Genomic DNA, 25690 nt, shown 5'->3' with positions numbered 1-25690 from the left:
TTATCGAATAACAAGAAACTCCATATGACCCTTAATTACGAAAACTCCAATCCCATCATTACAAGTAACAGAGACATGCATATTACAAGGAACCCCTCCCCTCTCGAATTAGTATGCTCTCCCTTCCAACAGTCTACACGTAATTACTAAGGCTGAACCAAGAACGACGGCAGATGCTGCTCCAACACCGCCACGAGCTCTTCCCTCTGGCTTCCCTCTCCAGCCTCCCAACAGCCAAGCTTCTTCACAACTCCAATAAGCTCACCTCTTAATCTCTGCGGCAACAATGGCCCACCCGCCTTCAAACACTCCCTATATAGCGGCAGCAACGAAATACCTATCACCAGCCCCGTTGGCAAATCCCTCAGCTGAATCTCTGAACCTCCTTTCCTCAAAACTCTCATCACATTCACATAGTGATCCTCCGCCTCTCTCACCCCCTGAGCAAACGCTGCCCTCGACCAATCCTTCTTCAAGAAGTCAACTAATTCAGGTACGATTTCTCCACTATCAGCCCCAGTGGCGATGGTCTCAGCAACCCTGTAGGTAGCGGCAGGGGAGCCAAGAAAATTCGAGGACAAAAGGAAGGTGATGCCATCAAGGGACCCGTTACCTCTCTCGGCTGTGGTCTTTAAAATCTCGGTGCTGAAGGTGGACAGCACATGGTTGGGGACTCTAGGGAGGAGGTACGTAGCTGTGGGGAGTTACCCCGCTGAGGCAGCGGAAGTGAGAGCAAGACAGAGTTCCATATTGGTGCAGCCACGATCTATAAACCAGCCAACAACGGGGATAGAGCCATGCTCAGCAGCTTTCATGAGCGGAACAAGGAAGGCAGATGCTTGGCCCTCATCCACCAAGCACTCCATTGTGTCGAACTTGGAGTAGTAGGCAGCAAAGCCGAGGGCGAGGTTAACGTCCACGGGTAAGCTGTTCCACCTTGCAATCTGAATTGGGCCAGTGAGGACACTGATTAGAATTAGCACAGAAGGATTTTGATTGAATAAATAGAAAAGAAATATCAATCTGATACAGTTTCACTCCAGTTAATGATACAGTTTCACTCCAGTTAATGACTCTCTCTCTCTGGTAATCAATAAACTTCTACAACTTCCTTTGCCAAATTATCGCTTAACAATGTTCCACAGGCAGTTACAAAGTTCGATTATAAGAATCCGTGCAGATACAGAAGGATGACAAACCTATGCAGTCATTGATTCAAGAAACTTTCATTAAAAATGCATTTCTCAAAAAATTTCTCCTCCTTAATTTTGTCCCTGATTCAATACGCTAGATTGAAGGAAAGAAATGGTGCTACAGGTAATAAATGCATTTGCAGGCATCAAATAAGACAATATGGGCTCATAAAAAAGAAATTCCTAGAATTTTATCTACCCATGTCATGAGATGTCAATATGACAAAATGTTACGCTATATGCACGAAACGTATCTGGAATAGAACTACCCAGCTATACTACAGGGCCTAAGTTGCAGGTTTTGGCTTAAGGTGTTAAAATATATTATTTAATGGTTTCCCCAATATTACTCCCCCCAAATATATGTATTTTGAAATAGGTGCCCAGAAATATCATATTATAAAAACCAAGTCCCCACATTTATTTACACCACCAAATAGGCCCGTCTAGTTAAAATTAGTTTTTAACCTAAAAATTCCGAATGGTCGTTTGTTCCTGTTGTGCCCTTATCTTCTACGTATTGGTAGCACTTCATGATTTTTAACAAGTCTACAGCTTACTTTTTAAAATTGGAACATAACATCTTTACTTTAAACTCATCAATATCTCAAGGTACTTGTTTAGAGAAGAAGAGATATAAGCTGGGTTTTCTTCTATGTTCAAACCATGGGTTTGCAGTGCTATCTAATTATGAATTTTTGTTGCAGGCACATAAGATCCAGTGAATTTGGTTAAACATTAGGATTTTTTTAAACCCAAATTTCTATTGCGCTTTGCATTTTAACCCATCCACTTTCAAAATCTTTTAAACGCGAATTTCATTGAATTATGTTTAAACCCAAGTGTATAAAAAACTGCATTTGTACAATTAATACATTCTTATCCCCAAACCATTGTTTTAAATATCCCCGACATGACCCGATATATCCCCCAATATATCGTTTTACAGGGCTTGCCGCAACCGATATGGTCTCTAAATATCCTTCACCGTTTTTTAGCTATTTTGGACGATGTATCCCCAATATCATCAATACATCAGCCGGTATGTGGACCGATATATCTTTTTATATGGGTTGTCACAAAATAGTATATTGCGTTTGGCAATTCTTGGGTGAGATATCGTGATTTCCCCATTATATCAAATGATATTTTGCCTAAAAGAATTAGACCAAATGTTGCAACGTTGATTTGTAATTTTGTTTGTTTTACAACGTTGATTTGTGATTCTAAACATATATTATTTATATTTTGTATGCTTAGCTTTCATTAAGTATGTTGACATTACAATTTAGTCCATTATACTATATAGGCAATTATCTGTTATGGTATTCTGATATTTACCACATATCCCCTATATTTCCCCGATATCCGTAATCCAATATGAATTTTGATCATCTAATATATTCCCGATATCCGATATTTGAAACATTGTCTCAAACTACACTCATCTCTATTATAACTATAGTCTACCACCCATGGCCCTATTCCTGTCCCACTCCACTCATTCCAATGAACCCCTCCCCTGTCCCCCCTTCAGCTGAGCCCACCATCTCTAGCCCCCATCCCCCGCTTTTCCCTACCTAACCTCCCCCTCTCCTCTAAGTCCTTTACTAACAATGTCTCTTTCTAGGTTTAAATGTCTCATGTCTCCCTTTTACAACCACTCTCTACTTTTCACCTTAGTAAATGTTTAAACCCTATAGAGATCTCACTAATTTATCATTGTTATAAAAAGTGGTAAAAAACGGCGCTAATCACAGAAACGGGGGTTAACTGCGCCAATAAACCTTATTGTAGGGTGTAATCGCGGGTAAATCCGCTTTTTACTCGAAATAGCGCTTAATAGTGCGAAATAGCGCTAAACAGCGCTTTTTACTCCTGAGTCCACTTCAGACACAAACCCTAACCGCCGTCACCTCTCTCTCTCTCTCACACTGCCGATCGACTCCATCTCAAGCAGCAACACCCCACCTCTCTCATCTCTGGCTACCACCTTCTCCATTTCCAGCAACACAACACAACCGCCTCCATTTCCAAAGCTCTTCATTTCCAGCAGCAACAGCAACACAATTGCCATTGCCATTCTCAAATTTTCTGTTGGGCTTGGTCTGCAGTAGAGAGAAAATTTTAATTTTACTAATATTTTAAGATCAAATGCTTATTAGTTGTTAGTTGTTACTTAGGGGTTCAAACTGGATAATAATCAAGAAAACAAAAGGAATGAAGTATTGGCAGTTTAACTACACCGTAACCGTTTGAAATTTGATCTTGTCCAAATTGGCAATTGCATATATAGTTATATTGTTAAGTTTTAGTACTTATATTGTTGTTTTGTTATTTGTTCATTGAATAGGTAATGTTAAGTTTGCAGTTTAACTACGTAGATTTTTTTTTTAATTTTTCTTATTTTCTAAAATATTTAAATATATCTAAATTTGACCGCTATTTGACGTTACGCTATTTTCCGCTATTCTGCCGTAACAGCCCAAAATAACCTTAGCGGTATCTCGCCACGACGCTACGCTATCCGCTATCGATAACCTTGTAATTTATACACTTTTATGTTCCTGACCTTTGAAAACCTTCAGATTGTAGCATATATCACTTCCTTCAACCCTCTGTTAAGGAATATTGTTTTAACATCCGTTTGGAATAACTTCAAATCTAGATATGCAACTATCCCCAAAATGACTATTGTGGATGCAAAGTTTGCTACATGAGAATGTCTCCTAAAAGATTATTCCTACCTTCTAGTTATAACCATTGACAACTAATTGTACTTTAAATTTATTAATAGATACATCAACATGATATTTTTTAAGCACCCATTGGCATCATATGGCTTTCCTATTTTTCAGAAGACCACTTAGCTCCCAAACATTATTCTTTTCTATAGAATCAAGTTCTCTCATGGCTTCAAGCCATAGAAAAGATTCATGCGATTTCATCGCATCAGAGAGGTTTAAGGGTCTTGTTCTTCTATGTCTTTATCTACGGAGGAACAAGATGGTTCATATGAACACAAATAGTAATTATCTATTCATGCAGGTTGTGTTATAGGTCTCTTACCGAAAACACTTATATGCTGAGGTTCATCATTTTCCATGGATATTTCATCATTTTCAAGGTTAGGTTTTTTCACAACATCAAGATCATTAGTGGGAACTTTACTATAATTTATTAGAGTCAGAGATTCTATTTCCTCTTAAACTTATCATCTTCCTCTAGATTCTCTAGAACAATAACATCTCTACTTTCAATGATCTCTTTTTCTTTATTATAAAACCTATAACCTTTCGACTTTTTTTAAATACCCTTCAAATCTACACTTTAATGTTCCAAAATCCAATTTATCGCTCCGTTGATGAAATGAGAACATGGGCTATACATTTCCATTTCCTAAGATTGACTCGGATTTGGTTTCCTCCCATTCCATAACTCATAAGGTGTAGGTGCAACTAATTTTGTGGAAATTCTATTCAAAACGTAATTTGTAGTTAATAATATTTATCCTAAAAAAATTTTAGAGAGACCAGAATAAGACATGCATCTAACTACTTTAAGCAATATTTTTTGTTTCTTTCAACGACACTATTCTGTTGTAGTGTATACGGCGTTGTTTATCTCTCAATTCCATATTAAATACAATAACTCTTAAATTCATTATATTCTCTTCCTCTATCAGCTCTTAATATTTTGATATTTCTTCTAAGTTAGTTTTTAACTTCTGTCTTATATCTCTTAAAGAATTCAAAAGCTTCTAATTTCCTAGAGATAAGAAAGAGTTGTGCAAACTTAGAATAATCATCAATTAATACAATAAACTATCTTTATTATTATGAGCTCTAACACTTAAAATACCACAAATATTCGTGTATCAACCCTAAAAGTTTATTGACTCTTTGTCCGCCAATAAAAGGTTTCATGATCATTTTACTAGTTACAATCAACCCTAAAAATTCACTAGCTCTTTGTTCGTCAGTAAAAGGTTTCATGATCATTTTACCAATTACAATGTTCACATGGTGACAATTGAACATTAAACAATGCAGATAATAAGCTCATTCTGGTAATCTGATTCATTTTTGAAATACTAGTACGTCTTAGTCTGGAATGGCATAATTCAGACTCAGAAATATAATATGGTAAGTAGTTCAAATTAGAGTTTCCATTAACAGAATTATTACAAACTATTGAAAAAACAAATAATTCATGCTCAGGCATATATTTTCACATACCATATACTTTGTCATTTTTTTTCCTATAGAAACCATGTCATATAAAACCTAACTTCTAGCTTTTTCTTCATCCACCATGGAATTGAGATCAGTTTATACCAAATTCCTGGCGCATAGAACACATTTTTGAGGATGAATACATTGTCCTTAGTTTCTAATTTGTATGAACCAATACCTTCTACATCAAGATAGGCATTGTTTCCCATGTAGATCTTTACTCTCCTTTCTTTAGTTCGGTGACTCTGTGACTCCATTCTTGTCATTTGCGATATGCCTAGTCGCATCGGAGTCAATCCACCAACCATTATGTCCATTATCACAACATTGTATTTTGCCACACCAATGAATTCTCTTATTGACTCCTGTTTTTCTCCTTATGGTCAGTTGGATTTGGAATGCTCAAACTTTCCTTAAGTGTAGCAGGCTCTGCGAGATACCTTCTTCTTAAATTGCTATGATTTTGGACCTCTTTGTTGTGGTTTAGGGCCGGAGTTTCTATATTTTCTAATATGTTGTCTCTAATGCACATAGTTCATTTCCTATTACGCAATGTTTAGTTCTGGTTTCTTCTTAGTGGATATTAGATCTTTTTCTATAGCTAAGTGCATTGTCAAATACATAATAGATTTAATGGCAATGTTCATTCTTAATGTAGTGCCAGCTACATCAAGGTAGAGGGTGGAAGACTATTCAATATAGTTTCCACTCGCATTTTTTCTAGGATTTTAGTACTAGCAATAGCTGAATCCTTAGTCATGACAATCATTTTATTAATATGTTCTACGATATTGTCTCTCTTACATATAAAAACTATACTTATGCAAAAAAAATTGAATATTAAGTTCCAAGGCAGTGTCGTATTTATCTTTTGTTGATTGTCACATATCCATGATTCCATGGAATTTTGCATGTTTCAAAAACTTTAATCAGGTTATTTTCCACGAATAGGAGCATAAGACTTTTCGCCTTTTGTCTATGAACTTCCACTGCTCAAATCATTTCTTCCTCAGCAGTAGAGGTGTTAGTTAGGGTAGAAGCACTAGTTTCAATACATTGTTTATTATCATGTATAAGACTGTATCTAATTTTTTTGTGCTACATATCATAATTGTTGCCATTAAACTTTTTAATTTTTGCCAATTCACTTGGAACTAATTTACTAGCCATTTGAACGAAACTAAAACTATAACTGAAAATTTTACAATTGTGTTTGGGAAAAAACCATCATATAATACTAAGAGAAATAACATGAGATTAGCCATATATTAAATTGAAAAAAAAGAATTAGATAAACCTGAGACTTGACTGGGATAGGAGTAGATATCAGATCGGCAAAGGTGATTGTGGCTAGGCAACGGCGCAAGTCGTATCAAGATCTCTTCTAGAGTAGTGAACTACATTAGCGACGAATTGCAGTGAGTGCAATGGGGTTGGGGTCGAATTAGGCAGAGATTAAATTGCATCCAGTTGGTGATGCATCGTTTACATTGAATGGAATCGGGTTAGATAAGATCTTGTTAGGACAACGAAATCTGAAGTCAATGACGTTCGAACAAAGAGGAAGTGGGTCGAAGCTCTGATTGAGACATTAATGGAGGATAATTTGTGAGCTTGATGAGTGGAAAATCGAGGCAAGTTTGAGGTCCATTCATGGGAGAAACCTCAATCAAATACAAATTAGTTTGAATGAAAAATCGATTCAAGTTGAGCAAGGACCAATGTCAGAGGAGTCACGTGAGTTCTTTTTGAGGACTTGGCTTTGTCGTGGATAAGCTTTGGCTGTTGGGAATTAAATAATACAAAGTGAACCTAGAGTATGAATAGGCCTAGAGCGGAGAAGAATCGGAGAACTTTTGGATTGTATCTGATACAATGATACCAATGTTAGCTTTTAAGAAAGAAGAGATTTTGGGTTGTTTAGGGGTTCTGGTGAGAAGAGCATTTCTTTTTTTCTATATTATTATATTCACAAAGAAAGAGATCAATTTATAGAGGCTTTTCACCCAATCACCTTCACCCTAAACTATCAATCTCCTATTAAATCCAATTAAGAGTCATTAATAGCCCAAATTAAATCTTATTAAGGGCTTATTAATTCTCCACTACCAGCCCATTTAATAATTGTTATTCTCTTATTTTAAAAGATATTTTTGATTGATTTCGCCAACCCTAATAACAGGAGGGGAACAGAGAGAAAGAGACCCTAGGAGGGAGGGAAAGAAAGAGAGATATATATAACTATATTAAGGTTAAATTAATAGATATAATTCAATCTAAGTTGGATTTGATAAAAAATACTAACAAAACTATTTGGTTTAACTCAAAATTTTGGCGACATACTTAATAATATCATATTTTGGCAGACAAAAACGAACATTCCCATTATTTTAGAGGCTTTTTGGTTTGTTGTAAAAATAGATTGCAACATTTGTTGTAGGAAAGTAGCCACAAATCCATTATTTAATATCCGCAAGTTTATTATGAAAAATATATTTCCACTACAAATTTAGTGTTTTGTTGAAAATTAATTTTTGCAAAAACGACGTGAGTCATAATTTTCAGAGATGATTTTCTCTAAATTGTGTTGGAAGATTATTTTTTATGAGATGACATTTACTCTTATATTTCTAATTTTTTTATGAGATGACATTTACTCTTATATTTTTTATGAGATGACATTTACTCTTATATTTTCTAATTTCCTCTTTTGGAAGATTATTTTTTATGAGATGACATTTACTCTTATATTTTCTAATTTCCTCTTTTGGGAAGGTGCAACTTTTGCTCACACCAAACTAGTCGTAAGATTGTTACAAGTTTTCATGCAAATTGTAAGTTTACTTACTTTTCCTAATTACAACGTTGCTAATGAAACAAGGATAATAAATTTGCTTACAATATACTTATATGCAGCTCTATTTCTTTAAACCAAACAGCCTATTACAGCCGCTATTCTTTGAAAAGTTACATCTGACAAATAAGGATGCTAACTTAGCATCTACTTTTTTAGCATGCCAACTTCTCCCTTAACTTTTATTTTGAAAAGTGATGGAATTGAGTTATGTGATAATGTAAATCCTAAAAAGAGATGAAGGGGTCTCTACTTGGCTACATAGACCCTAAAAATTAAAAACATTCACTGAGGAGACATTTTCATGCAAGATAGAACACATCATGCAAAACATCTAGAAATAAACCAGTAGTTTCATTAGTCTCATCCAAGGTTTTAAATATCGATTATCGGGGATTTATTGGACGGCCAAAATCATTATCGGATAGCGGAAATCGGGGATATATCGGGGATAAGTAGTATTTATCGGAGTGATATACTGGATGATATGTATATATAATATAACAATTAAAAATATAATCTAATCATGTTTAATAAAATATAAACATACCAAAATATAAATCATCATGTTTAGAATCATTAACCAATTGTAGAAAGCGAAACTTGCATCATAACCTTGAAAAAAATATAATGTTAGTCAAAATGGGCCGATAATCCCGATAATCCCGATAAAAAAGTCTTACTTATCGGCCGATAAGTGCCGATAACGCCGATAAATCGCCGATAAACCTAGAAAAATGATAACCGATTAAAAATCCAATTTATCCTAGCGGAGAGCTCCCAAATCCGATAACTCGGCCGATAATATCGATTATCGGCCGATATTTAAAACAGTGGTCTCATCACACTGATACGTAGAGCAAAGTTATTTATTATATTACTCAAATTTCCTATCTAACTCAAATTTCCTATCTATCACTTTGTTTATATTAATTAGTTCAATAATCATTAAAACAATGAGTGGATTTGTTTTGCAAAATTACTTGCAAATAAAAGAAAAACTTAAAAAATATTTTGTAGTAAAAATAAAGAATATGTAAATATGGAAATTAGAAGGGATTTTATGCCTAAATTAATGGATATGTGTCTAAATAGTACTTATTTAACGGAGGTTGCATTAGGAGTGAGAGAGGACACATGTTCCATAGCAAATTAGGATGGGGAGAGGGATGCTTAACCCCCTTCTTATCTCTTCATTTGATCTGGAAAAAAATTAAAAAAAAAAACATACTAGGAAACATGAGAATCAACAAGACAAGAAAGAAAAAGAAGTGAAAGAAGAGAGATAGCAAGAAGAAGAAAAAGAGCACCTAGGAAGAGAAATAAGAAAAGGAAAACAAAGAACAAAAAGAAAAAAGGGAAAGTAATGTAATATCATGAAACTGAATGCTAACAGACAATTGTTAACTTTTTAAAATTATGTTTGGGTTTATTTGCATTAAGATATTCTTAATGGTTTTTGCACTAAATTACCTCTATTTAAGGGGATTTTACTTAAAGTATCAGTATAAGCCAGGGTTCAATTGAAAGATGCTATTTAAGATGAGTTTGTACTTGGAAATTTTAATAGAAGTTAGAAGTAGCTCTTGAAGAGCCATGGAATGTGGATTGTGAACAATATATAAGTGGCATATGCATATTCTTTAATTTATGACTGATGGCTTCTCATATGAACATGTTATGTTATGTCTTTCTTGAAGCTTCATGTTAAAGATATCATTTAAGATATTTGATGATTGCATTGTATATTTGTACATTTGAATTTGACATTGTTGATATGCATAGCATGTGGATCTTTCTAGATGATATTTGAATTATGTTGAGACATGTTGCATTGTTCATAAGTTAATGATGTACCCCCTGGAATTAAGTCACAAATCTATCAAGGCGATGACTCTTAGAGCGAAACTATATTCAGCTCAAACTAGACAGCGCATCATTATAGGCACAATTTGATTGAGATGTTATGAGACAAGCAGATTGCGCCTACAGGCAACCTGGTCGAAAAAGATCGCCACTGTTTAAAAAGTGTATGCCTAGGCTGCCTAGGCGTACTCCTACGCCTATGCGGTACCTAAGCAGCCTAACTAGCGCCTATCGCCTGGGTGGTATCTAGACTACTACCTAGGTTTTGGGAGTCTTTAGGGAAGCATTGTTTATAGGCCTTGATTATGATTTTCTATGTTGCAGCCTCTATATCCTCCAACCTCCTTCAAACTCCTTTAACCTCCAAATATGTACATCTACACTACCTCCTCCGACCTTCAAGAAATCTTCCTCGACTACCACCTAAATGAAGAAAAAATTTGTCTAAACACTAGTCATGCACCTAAGCTTTCTATAACATTAACATTTATTATTAACTATTATAATTTAAAAATAAAAAAAAAGCTAGCTCTAAGTGTTGGGTCTAACGCCTAGACCTCCTAGCGCTTTCTATAACCTTATTAGTTATTATTTTGACTATTTAATATTTAAGTATGCATGGTTTATTGTGGATCTAAGATTGCTTTTTTTAAAAAAATTATATGAATTTAATACATATTTTAAATCAATTATTATAATTAAATAATTTAAAAAATAGTCAAACGCCTAAGCGTCTAGGAACTGGCTCAAAAGCCTAGTCTGCCTAGCACCTTCTGTAACATTGATCATCGCTATAGGCAATTTGGTTCAGATACGATATAATGGGTAGAGCGTCATTGTAGACAATCTTTCATGATAGATCGCTATTGTAGGCAGTCTAGTTGTTAAGATAGAGCATGATGTTGTTTAACTGTTGTGCATAAAAATGCTTTTCAAAATATTGCATATTTGTTATAACTCTTCATCTGGACATAATTTTGAAATAAGTAATAATATGCCCATTGCTTGGAAGTCAACTGCAGTAACCAATAGGGTAAAATTCTTATTATGCTCGAATCTAATAATTTGTTAATTACGTAAATGTTCTTTACTAGTGCAATGGAAACATTATTCCTAAATTAACATTTTAGAGGTGAGGTACTCTGATTGTGTACTACGATATGAAGGGGACCCTTGCTGTATCGGTAGAGTTTTGGCTGTCTTACTTGGAGATCACGAGTTCAAGTTGTAGATGTAACCTCTGCTAAACATTCAAGGTAACGCTACAATAGATACAATGAGATCCGAACCACCGGAAGCTGCATGTAGTTGGAGCCACGTGCATTAGGCTTCCCTTTGTACTATGATTGTAACATTGTATGAGCAACTAAATAATACACACCAACATGTCCTCCTTAAGCAGTTAACAAGCTCTAAAGATAATCCTAGAGTACTTTCAACAATTTCCATAACCACTTATTCTATTTGTAAGTGTACATCACAACTAATAGCCCCAGCTTACAACCAACCAAATTAGAATCTAAACATCCAAATATTTTTGACGTGCTATCCTTCATGTTTAAGTCTTTGGGGTGTTCTTTGTGCAACCATAAAACAAATTCGTAGCATATCAACCTATTGTAGTTTTAGCTTCAAAGCCTCTAACATATTTTAATTATGAATTAAAATTTCACTATTTCATGTTTCAAAATCAACTATATTGTTATCAACTGAACCAATGATCTTAAATGACAAGAAAGAACGGTTTTTCCTGTTTGAATTTGAAGCAAGTATTCACTCTCTTGAGACAGATCTCTCCTTCCAGATCACCCTGAACCATAATCCTACTCAGATATTCAGTGTCGCATTTGTTCATGACCACAACAATGTCCCAGGATGATTTTAATTGGTGTATCAGAATTTTTTTTTTCAGCTAGGCACTCCCTTTTTCTCCTTTATAATTAGCTAAACGGCCAGAAGATACCATTGAACTTTGTAATTATAAACACAAAGTTAAGGCATAGAATTTTTATTACAAATTTCATGTTTATGATCGCCGGCATGAGAAAAAAATTTCATTAATGTAATGTTTATTTATTTGACCATCACTGCCCTGGCTCTCACAAACCAAGTGGGAACATTTTATATTGCTCTAAGTTCTAACTAGTAATGTGCATATATTTGACCACTCCTTTGTTTTCTATCTTGCTCCTTCATCTGTGAGCGTCCTGTGTAGTGGTGCTTTGTATTTTCTTTTTTTCCTTATTATTTCTTTATTAAAGGGGAGAGGGTGTGACTCTTCCAACTTCCTTAACCTTCCACCAGTTTTACCCAATCTTTCTAACTTTGAACCTTTAAGCTCCCTTTGTATTAATGCGTGATAATGGATATTCCTCTAAAAATTACGCTATGAAATATTGTTAATATTTCACCTGGACGGTCTGTGCGAAGTACTTTAGAGAATTGAGACAAATTATTCTATATCACCTAACTCTTGTGTGAAGTACTTTTGAGAATTGGGACAAATTATTCTACAAAATGTTTTAAAAAGTGAGTGCCTAGCCCACCTAGGCGCTCGTCTAAACTTAGGCAGTACTTATACCACGCACCTAGGTCCTGGGACTACCTAGGGGAGCATGTGTCACTTACGTCGACTGCACCACTCAGGTCTTAGTCGTGATTTCCTCTATTGTAGTCTCCATATCCTCCAACATCCTCTAAACTCCTCCGGCCTCCTCTACTGACTATGAACACCTCCTCAAACTCCTCCAAATTTCAGAAACCTCATCTACAACTACTTAAGCAAAGAAAGAAATCTGACTAGACGCATAGGAGCCAGTGCGGCACTTAGCGATACCTAATACTTTCTATAACATGGCCATTTATTGTCAATTATTGTATGTAACTAAAAAAAAGGAAAACCACCTAGTCCCCCGCCCAAGTTGTATTATCACAAATATTTTAGCTACTTAAATGATTTACATTGAATATGATATGTCTGGCCTAAGTTAAATTATGAGTGATGAGCTACTTCTCTAAAATTTATATTTATCAATTTCACAAGATTCAAACAAAATGTTACTTGGACTTGTACTTGTGGATTAAATCCTATGCTTAATTACGGTTGTTAATGATAGTTTGATCCTAAGTAATAAATTAATTAATTAACTAAACATAAATAATCATAGAGATTAAGTAATAATAAAGCATACAACATTTCACTAATGCTAATTAATAATTCTGAATCCATGATTAGTTATTAATGGGAATGGCAAACTTGTAATATGTAGGAGGCTAAAAATGACGTGTCTTGAAAGAGAAATTACTGAATTATGTAAAATTTTAAATAAAAGAAAATAAAACAATTATATATACAATGTTTTAGAAGAGAGGAATTGTTTTTTCTTCTTCACCCTCGCACTTCCATTTCTCCACATCACCTGTCTCCTTTATAAGTGAAGCCAGCCTTTATTCTTAAAAGAAAATTTCCAAATACAACACAAAGTGGAAGTAGTAGTAGGAGGAGATTGATGTGATTATTGTCAAGACAAATATTGGAGGTTTTCGTCTTTATCCAAGAAGAGAGGCTTTTGGGAATTAGCAAAGGATTGAAGAAGAAGCAAAGTAAGATTTTTGATCTTGAGGACCTTCCTTGGTTAAACAAATTACACGTGAAAAACTCTCATGAAAATTTTAAATGCAAAGGATGAATTAACAATACCATTGTGAACGCAATATTGAGATAATCTTTATTGAATTTTAGAATTTTTGTGAAGGAATTGATTAGTGAAGTTAACTTTTGTACTATACGTATCTATAGTAAAACAAGTATAACTTTTGCAATAACTCGTATCAACAATCTATTTGTGGCACTAGAAATACAACAGAATTACATATCCACTGATATATAATTTGTGACCACATGAATTTGTATAGTATTCTGTAATAGCTATACAAACAGACTGATATGCCAAGATATGCTCCGTTTTGGTAGAAACAAATAGTCATGGTTCCTTTAGAAATTTTTCAAAAAAACATTAGGATAATTATACTTTATAAATAGATATATGAACTTTTAATATAGAAAAGGGAAAATTGTTGTTAGAATTGTGTAAAAAATCATCAATAAGATATCGACTAGATCTCGTAGTTGTCTAACTAGAGAGTTAAAAATAACCCATTAGCATAAACTAGCTAACTATATCCAATTGTATGCAATGATCTAATGTATACACATGATGTCAACAAGTAGAATTTTTAATCTGAGACATGGACACTGAACTTCAGAATCCAACTCAGGTATGCGGTATTGTAACAACGCTATGTTATCCATCATTCAGTTGGGTTTTCTTATGCAGCCTTGTGCATTGGATGATTATTCCTTGTCCATATGAATGTCTACATCTGAAATACTCTCGATTGATATTCTATGCTTACGGATTGGTATCATTGAACACTTTTCGTTTGAGTGATGATTTATGTTTGCCAATATCATTTGATGAGACCTTATTGTGAAATTGATTCTCATAATATTTTTGTCAATGTATAGTTGTTTTACGCTCTATTTCATTAGACCAGTGTCATGTGTGAAGTAACACTTCACCGATGGGTTTATAATTGAAGGCATGCATATGATATAGTCCCGTAATTGGGAATAACTCATAATTCTGAAAATACAGCATGTTTGTGATTGATTGGTACTTTTGATATTTCAGTTCTCATGTTTGGATATTTCAATATTCTCATATATTTGATTACTCCATTTATACATTCTCAATAATTTTTTGTGCCTACTGAGCCTTTCACTCACTACCTATTTTTGTAGCTGCATTAGTTCGCAGGCAGTGACATGAGCGAAAGTAAAGAATATGCTGGACTAAATGATCACTATATATGAAGCATTAGAATCCTAAAGAGAATTTTGCAGAACTACAGACAAATTATATTTATGTGAATTTTGTGACTATTAGTATGACGTAGTAGTTAAGTATTTCTCGCAGCAACTCTCCTTTGTAAAGGTATTATGCATAGATTCTGCTGTGAACTTTAAGATTCTGCGAGTTAATATGCCAACAATATGGTATTTCTATTGATGGCTTTATTTTATATGTTGATCCTGGACCATATTGCTGAATTATGTCGAAATGTTTTGAATACTCAGGTTACATTGGAGCCGGGATGTTACATAGGCACCTAGGCAGTAGGCACTGGATCTGACGTCTAGACCGCCTAGTACTTTTCATAACCTTGATTTTGTATCACCCAAGTCTTTCAAGAATCCAAACTCAATTAGCTCAACCATTAGACCACCCGTATCAAAGGTAGCTCATTCCTCTTGCTTCGCCACACTTTATTCCTAAAGATCCCTCTTTCATTGGTATTGAACCCAACTAGTGGGTCTCATCTGACTATTCGAACTAAATTCTACAATATTCCCTAAAAGGCTTTCTTTATAGGTGATTCACAATAGGTGAAGAAACTCCATGTACATATAATTACAATCTTGTTTTTAGAAACTTTATTTTGCCACCTATTCTTCAAAGTCTCTCTAATTAACCCTCCTTAGATCTAGAAGGATCCTTGTTAATCTACTATCCAACTTATATCATAAGAAAGCCTTCAATTTCATAATTAATAAAAGGAATGTTCATTTGATTTATCTTCTTTCTCGCCTTAGACTCGCTAAGAACAAAGCCACAAAATCTTAGATATAGATGGACCTTCCTTTCTTAGTTGGTACATATAGATGTTTTAAATGCATCAAAATCAAATGTAACTTATGTCGCTTACTATCTATTTAAAGCCAAATCCATATTGCATGATATCAACAACCATGATTATAAACCTCTTTAGATCTTACATGTTGGAGATCAATGAATTTGGTTACTCTCTCGCATAATTGTATGTTTTTTATTACAATTAAGCACCTGTAGTTAACTACCAAAAGCAATTTTTCACAAAGGAGAATGATTTGTTGCAAGGGTTATTATAATTTATTGTTAGCCTCTTAATATCTTATATTAATCACCATAAGAGCTTTTTAAAAGATCTAGTATCTAATGATTTATTTACCGGAACATTCTTTTCAAGAAACATATTTAATTTGCTATCTACATTTGGTCTCTTATTTTATATAAGCCTGTTCTAAGCACCCACTGAGAGTAGCCATGTTTTCTTTCACTTGTTCCAGCATGGAACAACGTTATTTTGTATTTCCCTATCTTTCACTTTTTTTCTTTCTTGTTACTTTTTATCTTGGGGTGAGGGAGAGCTTGGGAATATGTGGGGGTTGTGTGTATGTGTTGTGGGGGTTTTAGGGATGAAAAAACATAAGAAACAATGATAAGAAGGGAACATATAGCCATGTGTGTTCATTATAGTCAGGATAGATTTACATATATAGGGTGTGTTTGGCAATCCTTACAAAACTGGGATCAAACTTCACCCAGTTTTGTTCTAGACTAGTCCTTTTGTAATCAGGAGGGGTTGGTTTACAAAAGAACTAGTTTAGAGACAATTTTTTGGCTTAGAAAAAGTTGGCCCAATTTTTTGCCAAACACTTTTTTCCCCAAAATGAGCCTAGGGCCAAACCTAGTCCTATTTTGAGGAGTTGCCAAACAAGCCTATGAATTTACATATTTGGTGATGAACTCTAAATTAAAATGCAGAGAAATGGAAAATAGAAGGAAATATACACAGAGAACAATGACAAGAACAGAAAAGAAATTTGTGAGGGGTGGGAAACATGTTTGGCCCCAAAATGGACATATTTCGTAACCCCAAAACTTTCCTAGCTTCAATCCTCACTTATCAGTCTCATAGGTGAAAGCTGAAATGAACGAAAGAGGAAATGTAGAGTCATGGAAAGTAAAATAATACAAATTAATTACAGGTAGGGCAGAACCTAACTTGAGTTTGCATTACTCTCCAATAAAAGTTCTAACTACTAGCATTAGTGCTTCCATCTTTAAACAGCAGATTGGAATATTGGTCAGTAATAATGAGAAACTTCTAATCTTCCAAAAAATAGAAGGATAAATATAGTTCAACATCTTTGATCTAAAAACTCACCTGAGAACCTCAATAGATCTAATTAGATCTTCTTGAAAATTATACCGGAACTGCTTATATCCTAAGCAACAGTTGCAACAAAAATATGAACAGGCTCCAACAGACATCCTATCCACAAAATCCTATATAAGCTGTCTTTAGAGGCAATATGATCCATTTATACCTTTAGAAATTGTTACTAAAAACCATGCTTCGAACTTTGCACATCCTGATTCCTCAAATTTCATAGCCAAAGACTAGGATATGCACATCCTTCCTCCGCCCCTAACATCATTATAATTAGGCATACATGCTATTTTCCATGATGTAGAAATCACTTTGAAGATGCAAAGAATACAACAAATGGCCTTGCAATATTGGTAGGCTGAAAAATCCTTCAGTACCCACCAATGGTTTTCTAACAATATAACTTTTCAGTTTTCACGCTAACACTCTTTACTACTTTCAGTTTCCCTTGTAGGTAAACCTTAGGAACTTTGTCAAAAGAACATTATGCTAAGTAGTATTATAGAAAACAACATTTTGAACATTTCCTTTGTAGAAAACTTTCAATTAAATACATCAATTAGGATCCTGAGGATGGTGTGCAAGCGAAGGAAGCATAAAAATCTCACGATTGTGAAAAACAAAATTTATGGTCACGTTGTCATTCAATATTTAGTTTTAAGTTTCTATCAACATATAAAAATAGGTTGTTTGTAGTTAGACCTTTTACTATATAGTAGTAACTGGAAATGTAATTGAGTTAGGCCTTTAAAACTATGATTGTGAAATTTCAGACTGGGTAAAAACTAAAAGGGGAGATGAATTCGCAGCAATTCAGACAAATTGGAGTTTACCAATGAACGCAGGTCATGAGCTAAGCAAAGGTTTACCGGATTCAAGATAACAATCTTTGGCATCCATATCACTCTAGAACAGGTGTTGCGCTTGAACCACTGAAGAATATCAATATTTTTCTTCCCTTTTATCATTTTAGAATAAGAATGTTATGAAGTGTGGATATACAATGAGAGAGAAGACAAGAATAGAGTGCATTTATCAGAAGTTAGAGGTTGCTCTTATTTTGCATAAAATGAGAAAATTGACTAAGTTAATTTGGACATATGCAATGGATGCCACTAAATACACTGAGAAAAGTGATAAGATAATTATTAATGGTGCAAGGAGGACCAAAGGTAAGCCAAAGAGAACTTGGGTGGAAGCATCTAAGAAGTATATGATAGTGATTAACTTAGTGAATGAGATAGCCTCTAACAAAATTGAATGGAAGAATAGGATTCAAGTAACAAACCCCAAAAATCCAGACTTGAGGCTGTTGTTTTGTAGTTTGAAAATGAATCAATGATAATAGCACCTATGATTCTATGCTCAATTATAAATGTGCAGCTTCTTCTCAAGTCAAAACAGACATATGGCTCTACAACCAAATTTCCTAAACTCTTACCAATAGATAAGAATTAGCCCTATACTGCAATTTGGATTCTCCCTTTGTGTAAGAGTCCAAAAGGAAGATGGAAAGGAAATTTTGTTGTCTCGAATTATCAGCTTCCTAGTTGCACCCAATATTGCTAGAAGGCACTTTCACCATACACCTTTAAATATGTTTAATATCAACTAGCCTCAGCATATGTCTAGAGATTTAAACTATTAGAATTAGTAGTTTAACCATCTACTACTTCGGAGGCGTAGAAAAGAAAGCTACTGTAACATGGATAAGTGTGTCGGACCCAGATCAGTATTTGGTGTCTAACATTGGCAGTTCTTCAGAATCAAGACAAGACCACACAACTCTAAGCGTACTTGTTTATGAATATGTCATTACAACACCACCAAACAACCATATACTATGTAAAAAAGAAACATGAAACTAAGCTAAAATAAAATTATCAGAGATACATGATGATAATTGATAGGTTAAGAAAAATTCCCATTGATTGCATCAGATCCTATGATATCATAGAATTAGCATACCACTTACCTGCAACAACATGCGTACAACCTCTGTACTACCAAAGCGTGCAGCTTCTATAACACATTGATTGACATTATCTGCTCCCCTATCCGCTAACATATTCAGCAAACCTCGTATTGCAGCAGCTGAGTTACCACATGCCCAACCAGGATCAAATGAGCATGAGAAAAGAGTAAGAGGAAAGCATACTGCATCAAAGGCCTCAGTGAAGTCCCTTATAGTAAGCCGATTCTCAGCAAAATCCAAAAAGGTTGCAAATGCTGACAGCTGGAATTGAACTTCAGAGAGAGTAATATGATTTTCTGTATCATTGTTCCCTTGGTGTATATCGATGCACTTCATTGCCCATTCCGTGAACTTCAACACCTTATCACTAGCTTCTTTCTTCAAAAATTCAGTACCATTACATTCCTTGAGACGCTCATGCAACCTGAATGCATAGCAAAAAAAAAAGTGATGATTGAGAAAACCTGAGTTCATTTTCCCTTCCAACAAACTGACAATCAGAAATGGAAATTGGATTCAAAAACTACTCTGAACAAGTAAAAAAGTGAAAATGAGAAAAATATTGATAATATCTAACTTTGGCCTGTAATGCAGCTGCATTTCTCCCAACTTTTTAGGGTAGTTAAAAGGAAAAGGAAAACATTAAACTTTGAATTTCTCACTCATCCCTACAACTCCCAATTTCCTTCGATCACTTTCTATGAAATCAAATGCAGCCTAACTGACAAAATGAGGCCAGACTTTTGCAGAAAGATGGTGATAATTTAACACTTAAGAAACTTCTGAAGCAATCACTAATACATGATTTCACAATAAATAAAACTAAGTCCATCCTCAAAAGCATATTTTCTAATAGTAGGTTCATGGGATCATAAAAATAGGATTTTACCTTTGAGCCACAAAGTTCACAGTATCCGCCAAACTTATTGACCTGCTCTGGCAAGCAGAAACGCATGAAGCAAGAAATGATGTCCGTAGAACTGCCCTTGTGAAATCACTTGCACCATTAGAAATTATTTTTTTAATCAAACCAATAAGCCTATTTAGTTCCTGATAAGTTCTCAAGAACCATATGGAATCCAGTGACATGCAAAGTGCATCATTCAAAGTACAGCTGTCTGTTCCTGTTATCAAGTTTTCAGCGAGCTCCCAATTATGAAAACTCAATGCATCTTGAAGCTTACGTCCAAGCTCGACCTTCTCATGATGACTCAGCTTCTTTTGACCGCATTTGCAATCCATGGGAATCTCAAGGTCCTTGGTTTTCATGGTGGCTCCTTCTCTGGCTTCATCCTCAGTAAAAGACTCATTGATTTCATGTGGACCTCCAAGTACTCCTTTCCCACCATTACCCACCTCGTGAGACAAAGATTCATTGTTCTCTTCCGAATGGGTCTTCTTTATCAATTGTTGACTGTCACGTGTGTCCACTGCCACGCTTTCTGCTTCCATTTTTTGAAAGTGGTATATTTCACACCATATTAAAATCTCGAGATCAATTAGATCTTTCAGATGAACGAAGGATTTCCATAAAGGCCAGCATAAAGCAAGGCTCTTAAACCGAATAACTAAAAATAATTAATTGCCAAGATTTGGTACTAAACACGAGCACTCCATGCAGTAACAATGGTAAAAGAAAATTTTAAATTATCGACTCAGGAAAAGTGAAATTCCCCAGCTTCGACATAATGTAACTACAAATATTTCTCAAATGTTTTAAGTTCCACCAACGTACTCCATATATTCAAAAATCTCTAACAACCAACAAATAGTAATGGTTCCTATGCAAGGGACAATCAAGAACCCTTCAAGGGCACGAAGAAGCCAAACCAAAATAGAAACCCTACAAACAGCAAAATTACAATTCAGAAGAAAAATTAAAATGATAGTGATTACATTAGGCATCATGATAACACCAATAAAAAGTAAACCCACAATCCAAAACAACATTGCTTGAACCAAAATAACAATCTTTAAAAATAAATCCAATAAAACACCATCCAGCATTCAACAAGCCAACCACAATTTCTTTGTTTATGATTAGATAAACTTTTTACAAGACGAGAAAGGAAACAAAAATGGCAAGAGGGCAATAAAATTAGACCCTATAAAGATAAACCTAAATCGAATATAATCATTGTAAACAGAAATTAACATCTTCATTATACCCACAGAAATAACTGAAATAATCTAAAGACAACTATCTCAAAGGCAAATCAGGAACCAAAAATAAAAACCCAGATAAAATTCATCACCATGCACAAAAAATAAGCTCCCACGAAAAGGAATTTTTAATTAAGAACAAATCTGATAAATCTAAAAATTATTATAGACCCAGCATCCAAAACAAAACTGGGGACAAAAGCAAAAGATATATGTATAAAAACGAAAACCCAATTTCGATTTAACCATTATAGATTAAGCAACAGCTCCAAAAATTTCACATAGGGCAATAAACATAATCATTAACCAATAAAACCTCACCTGAATGGATTAGGATACAGATTTTGAAGAAGAAAACGAGATAAGAAGGATAATTTTCAGTAAAATATTTTGATTATTGAGAGAGAATCTGCCCTGTGTTCTCTCCCTCCCCCTCTAAAACAAGAAAGGAGACTTGATACTGTGAAGCATAAGTTGTTAGGAGAAAGAACTGTTTAATAATGGCTAAATTGCACTTAAACCACTATAATTTCACCAACCTCACACTTAATTCCTCATATTTTAAAATCGTGCATTTGATGTTCTAAACTATTTAAGTATTATAGATAAAGTATAAATATCAGAAAACCCCCCTAACTTTAGACGATTAGTGGAAAACGTTCCTTAACTTTACACGATTAGTGGAAAACCCCCCATTAACTTTCAAAATATAAGAAAACCTCCATTAAATATAGGCGATTTTGACAATACCCCCCCCCCCCCCCTTAACTTTTAGATTTTATCAGAAACTCCCTTTAACTTTTAGATTTTATCAAAAATCCCCCAAAATTTGGGCGACTTTCTGATAAAATCTCAAAGTTAAAAGGGTTTTCTGATAACCACTAAACTTAAGGGGGTTTTCTGATATTTTGGAAGTTAAGGGAGGTTTCCTGACAATCTTGTAAAGCTAAGGGGTATTTTATGATATTTAGCCCCATAGCTAAATGTCATAAAGTTTCAAAAGGTTGCATATTGATATCCTCTTATTTATCCAATGTTGCACCATGATGTCCACCCAATGTTGCATATAAATACTCTTAGTTTGTAAATAATCTCACTTAAATACCCTAAAGGTTCTATAAAAGCTTCACTTTAGTATGCTCTTTTATGTGATATTCTTGGGTACACAGAGAAAAGTTAATATTATCTTGATTTTTTTTAATTATGAAACATTCATTGCAACACTTAAATATTTTGACTTGTTTTGCTTGTTTTAAGATAAGAATCATTTAAGTGCAAGATTAGTGAAGTTTTAGGGTCTATTTGGTAACCTTGTAAAATTGGGTCAGGACTAAATCTGGCCCAATTTTAAATTATTTCTTGTTTGGTAAATTGCTAGGCTAGAGGTGGCTTAATTTTTTTAGCCCAAAGATTGGCACTAAACCAGTTTTCTTTTAGACCAGAGAGAAGCTGATCCAAAAAAGTGGTTTAGCATAAAATTAAGCCAAAATTACTCCTAGGCCAATTTTTTATGTAATTTGCCAAACCCAGCCCTAGATATTTAACATCCATTTGTTTCTTTCCTTGTTATTTATTTATTTATTTCGGCCTATGACATTGAGAATCTTCCCACCAACCACGCATGGGACCCCACCACCAAATGTCAATCATTGTAATTGCTAGGGGATGTGGACAAATGTTCCACCGGAGCAACTTGTGACGATGGAAGGTACGAAGATGGAGGGACGACGTGGTGAGGAAGTGCAAGTGAGAGGCAAAAGAGTGGGACAAATGAATAATCATCATCTCTTGTAAGGTTGAGCGTGGGCCAAGTTGACCCAGTGGATGACCCGGCCCAGCTCGTTATGGGTCACGATCCCGTTCGGCTCGTAGTGGGTCGTACCCGATCAAGCTCATGATATATCCAAATCACAAGCCGGGCTGGGTCCAGCCCTAGGCTCAGGATCAAAAAAGTAGGCACAACCTACACTGACCCGGCCCACAAGCCGATCTCGACCCACCCCGGCCCATAATATATTTTTTTAATTTCAACCTGATATAAAAATTAGCCCATTTTTAAAATAAAAAGTACAAATGTAGTGTGTTGCTTGTCGGGTTGAAGAGTTAATAGCTACTCTTTTTATTTCAGCTGTTTGGGAAACTTCTTCATAGTTTTGTATGAGAGTTTTTTCATAATGACCATAATTTTGTATGTTTCTTCTTCATAGTTTTGTATGTGAGGTTTTTCATAATGGCCCTCGTTTTGTATGTTTTTACAAGATGGAACACTTTTAGTATTTGAATGAATAAGGTTTTTAGGGAAATTGATAAGTAGCTCATTTTGCTTAATATGATAAGAAAAAGATAGACTACTGACAAAAATGATAAACCTCATCATTCATATATATTTAAGTTCATTTTGTGAAATGAGATTAACACGTGTCTTTTTTTAAGAAAAAGAAAACCGAATCTTTTTCACAGTAATTAACGTATTTGCACATACAAAGACATGTGTAATTAAGGTTAAATTTTTATATGAACAAATCTTTCTCTTAAATGTTAATTATGTTGTAAAGACTCAATGTTTGTAACTTAGCTGTACGTACCAGTGTAGGAAATATCACTTAGCAAGAAAATCGAAATAAATAATCTCACTATAAATTTTGAGTTATATTTTTTATGTCTTACATGATATGTTTCGAATTTTCAAATAAAGCAATAAAGATATTGTAATATCTAGTAGAATAAATATGAAAAAAGTTCACAGTTAGCAGCGTCCAATGAGTAATCACATGATATATTTATGTTTAAAGGGAAAAAAGCTCATGCAATAGCTATTTTCTATAGATGGTTTTATGGGTATAAGGGATACAACTATATGTTTTGTTTTCATCCTTAGATGATATTCTATACAATTTTTTTTCTAGTCATAATTAGAAATTCAATGCTCATGGGTTTTCACCCAATCCTAGTTCCTTCTCTCATCTCGTCCCCTCCACCAATAGTCCCTCCATCTCCTCCATTCCCTCTCCTCTCTCCCTCCCGGCCCTCCTCCACCTCCTCCGTCATCTTGTCCACCTCTTGGGTATTCCAGACACTAACCCCTTCCCTCCTCTTCTCCCCTCCACTAATGACCACCTCCACCTCCCACCCCCTTGTCCATCCTCATTTATCTTTCTCTCCTCCTCCTTCCCCCTCCTACTCCTCCCTCTCCCCTTTTGTTGCTGACCTTCTCCTCTCCTCTTCACCAACCTCCTTTCCCCCTCTCTCCCGTCTCTCCTCCTTCTCTTCATCACCCTCTTAAGTTAGATTGAAGGATATAATAGAAATTTTAGGTTTTTTATACGCAAAATACAAAAAAGTGTGACATTGTAAACGTGTAAGCAATATAGGTGGTTTTGATCAAAAATAAAATAAAAGTGGTAAGTATCAGTTTGGATAAAAGTTAAGAAGGATTTCATATAAAAACCTTGCTTCAAGCAAAAATCCATTGTTGTTTGCTTAAAAAATGAAGAATATTTAACAAGTACTATGCTAGTGCTCGCAAGGATGGGTATGGTATCTTTGGCTTTCATATTTAGTTTTTATGTATTTATTTCACTTTTATTATGAATGTGACAAATGGCTAATACCAACAATCAACATTCATTGAGGAAATAAAAGCATCATGAGTCAAATATGAAACTAGTATATTTTTTGCTCATGGATATGAAAAATAGCACAACATTATTTGAAGAGCTCCATTCACCTAAATGTAAAAACGTAATAGTTTTTTTGTTCATAAAAACGTTAATGGCCGGTACAAATCAAAGAAAGGAGTGAATAATTGACGCCATTCAACCCACAAAACAAAAAGCTCAGTGCTATGAAGATGCCTTTTAGAGTACTAATTGCAATAATGTAAATACTTATTGAAAAATTGCTCTCTATTTTACAAACTACAATTTACCTCATAAGTGCTTTGTTTATTTGACAATTGTGTGGTTGTTGTAATAGCACTATTTTACTTTAGATTATTCCGATATTAGTCCCTAAAATCTTTGATATTTCGAAAATAATCCCCATACTTGATATTTTGAAAATAGTCCCTTAAATCTTTTAGTGTTTTAAAAATTAGTTCCTGAAATCTTCATATTTTGAATTAGCCCATCAAATATCTTAAATGTTTTAATATTAGTTCTCTTAATTAATTTTGTGCAAAACCTTGTAAAAAAATTAAATATTGCCATAACCCATATAAATTTTAGCAAAAAGCTTCAATAATAGTTGATTGTTATTTTCCTTTTTCAAGATTCTATTCATAATTTTTGGATTTTTCAAAACCTTGATAGTAATTTTTAGATTTTTAGGGTTTTATTTATAATTTTTA

The 25690-nt window shown here is 34.4% G+C and overlaps 1 pseudogene; it reads right to left on the bottom strand.

Annotated features, from left to right (window-relative positions):
- LOC109837913 lies at positions 1 to 21802 on the bottom strand (annotated as a pseudogene).

Source organism: Asparagus officinalis, chromosome 4, assembly GCF_001876935.1.
Source record: "Asparagus officinalis chromosome 4, Aspof.V1, whole genome shotgun sequence".
Classification (NCBI taxonomy): Eukaryota; Viridiplantae; Streptophyta; class Magnoliopsida; order Asparagales; family Asparagaceae; genus Asparagus; species Asparagus officinalis.
The sequence above is the reverse complement of the archived record's forward strand: the minus strand, read 5'-3'. Positions and strand labels throughout refer to the sequence as shown.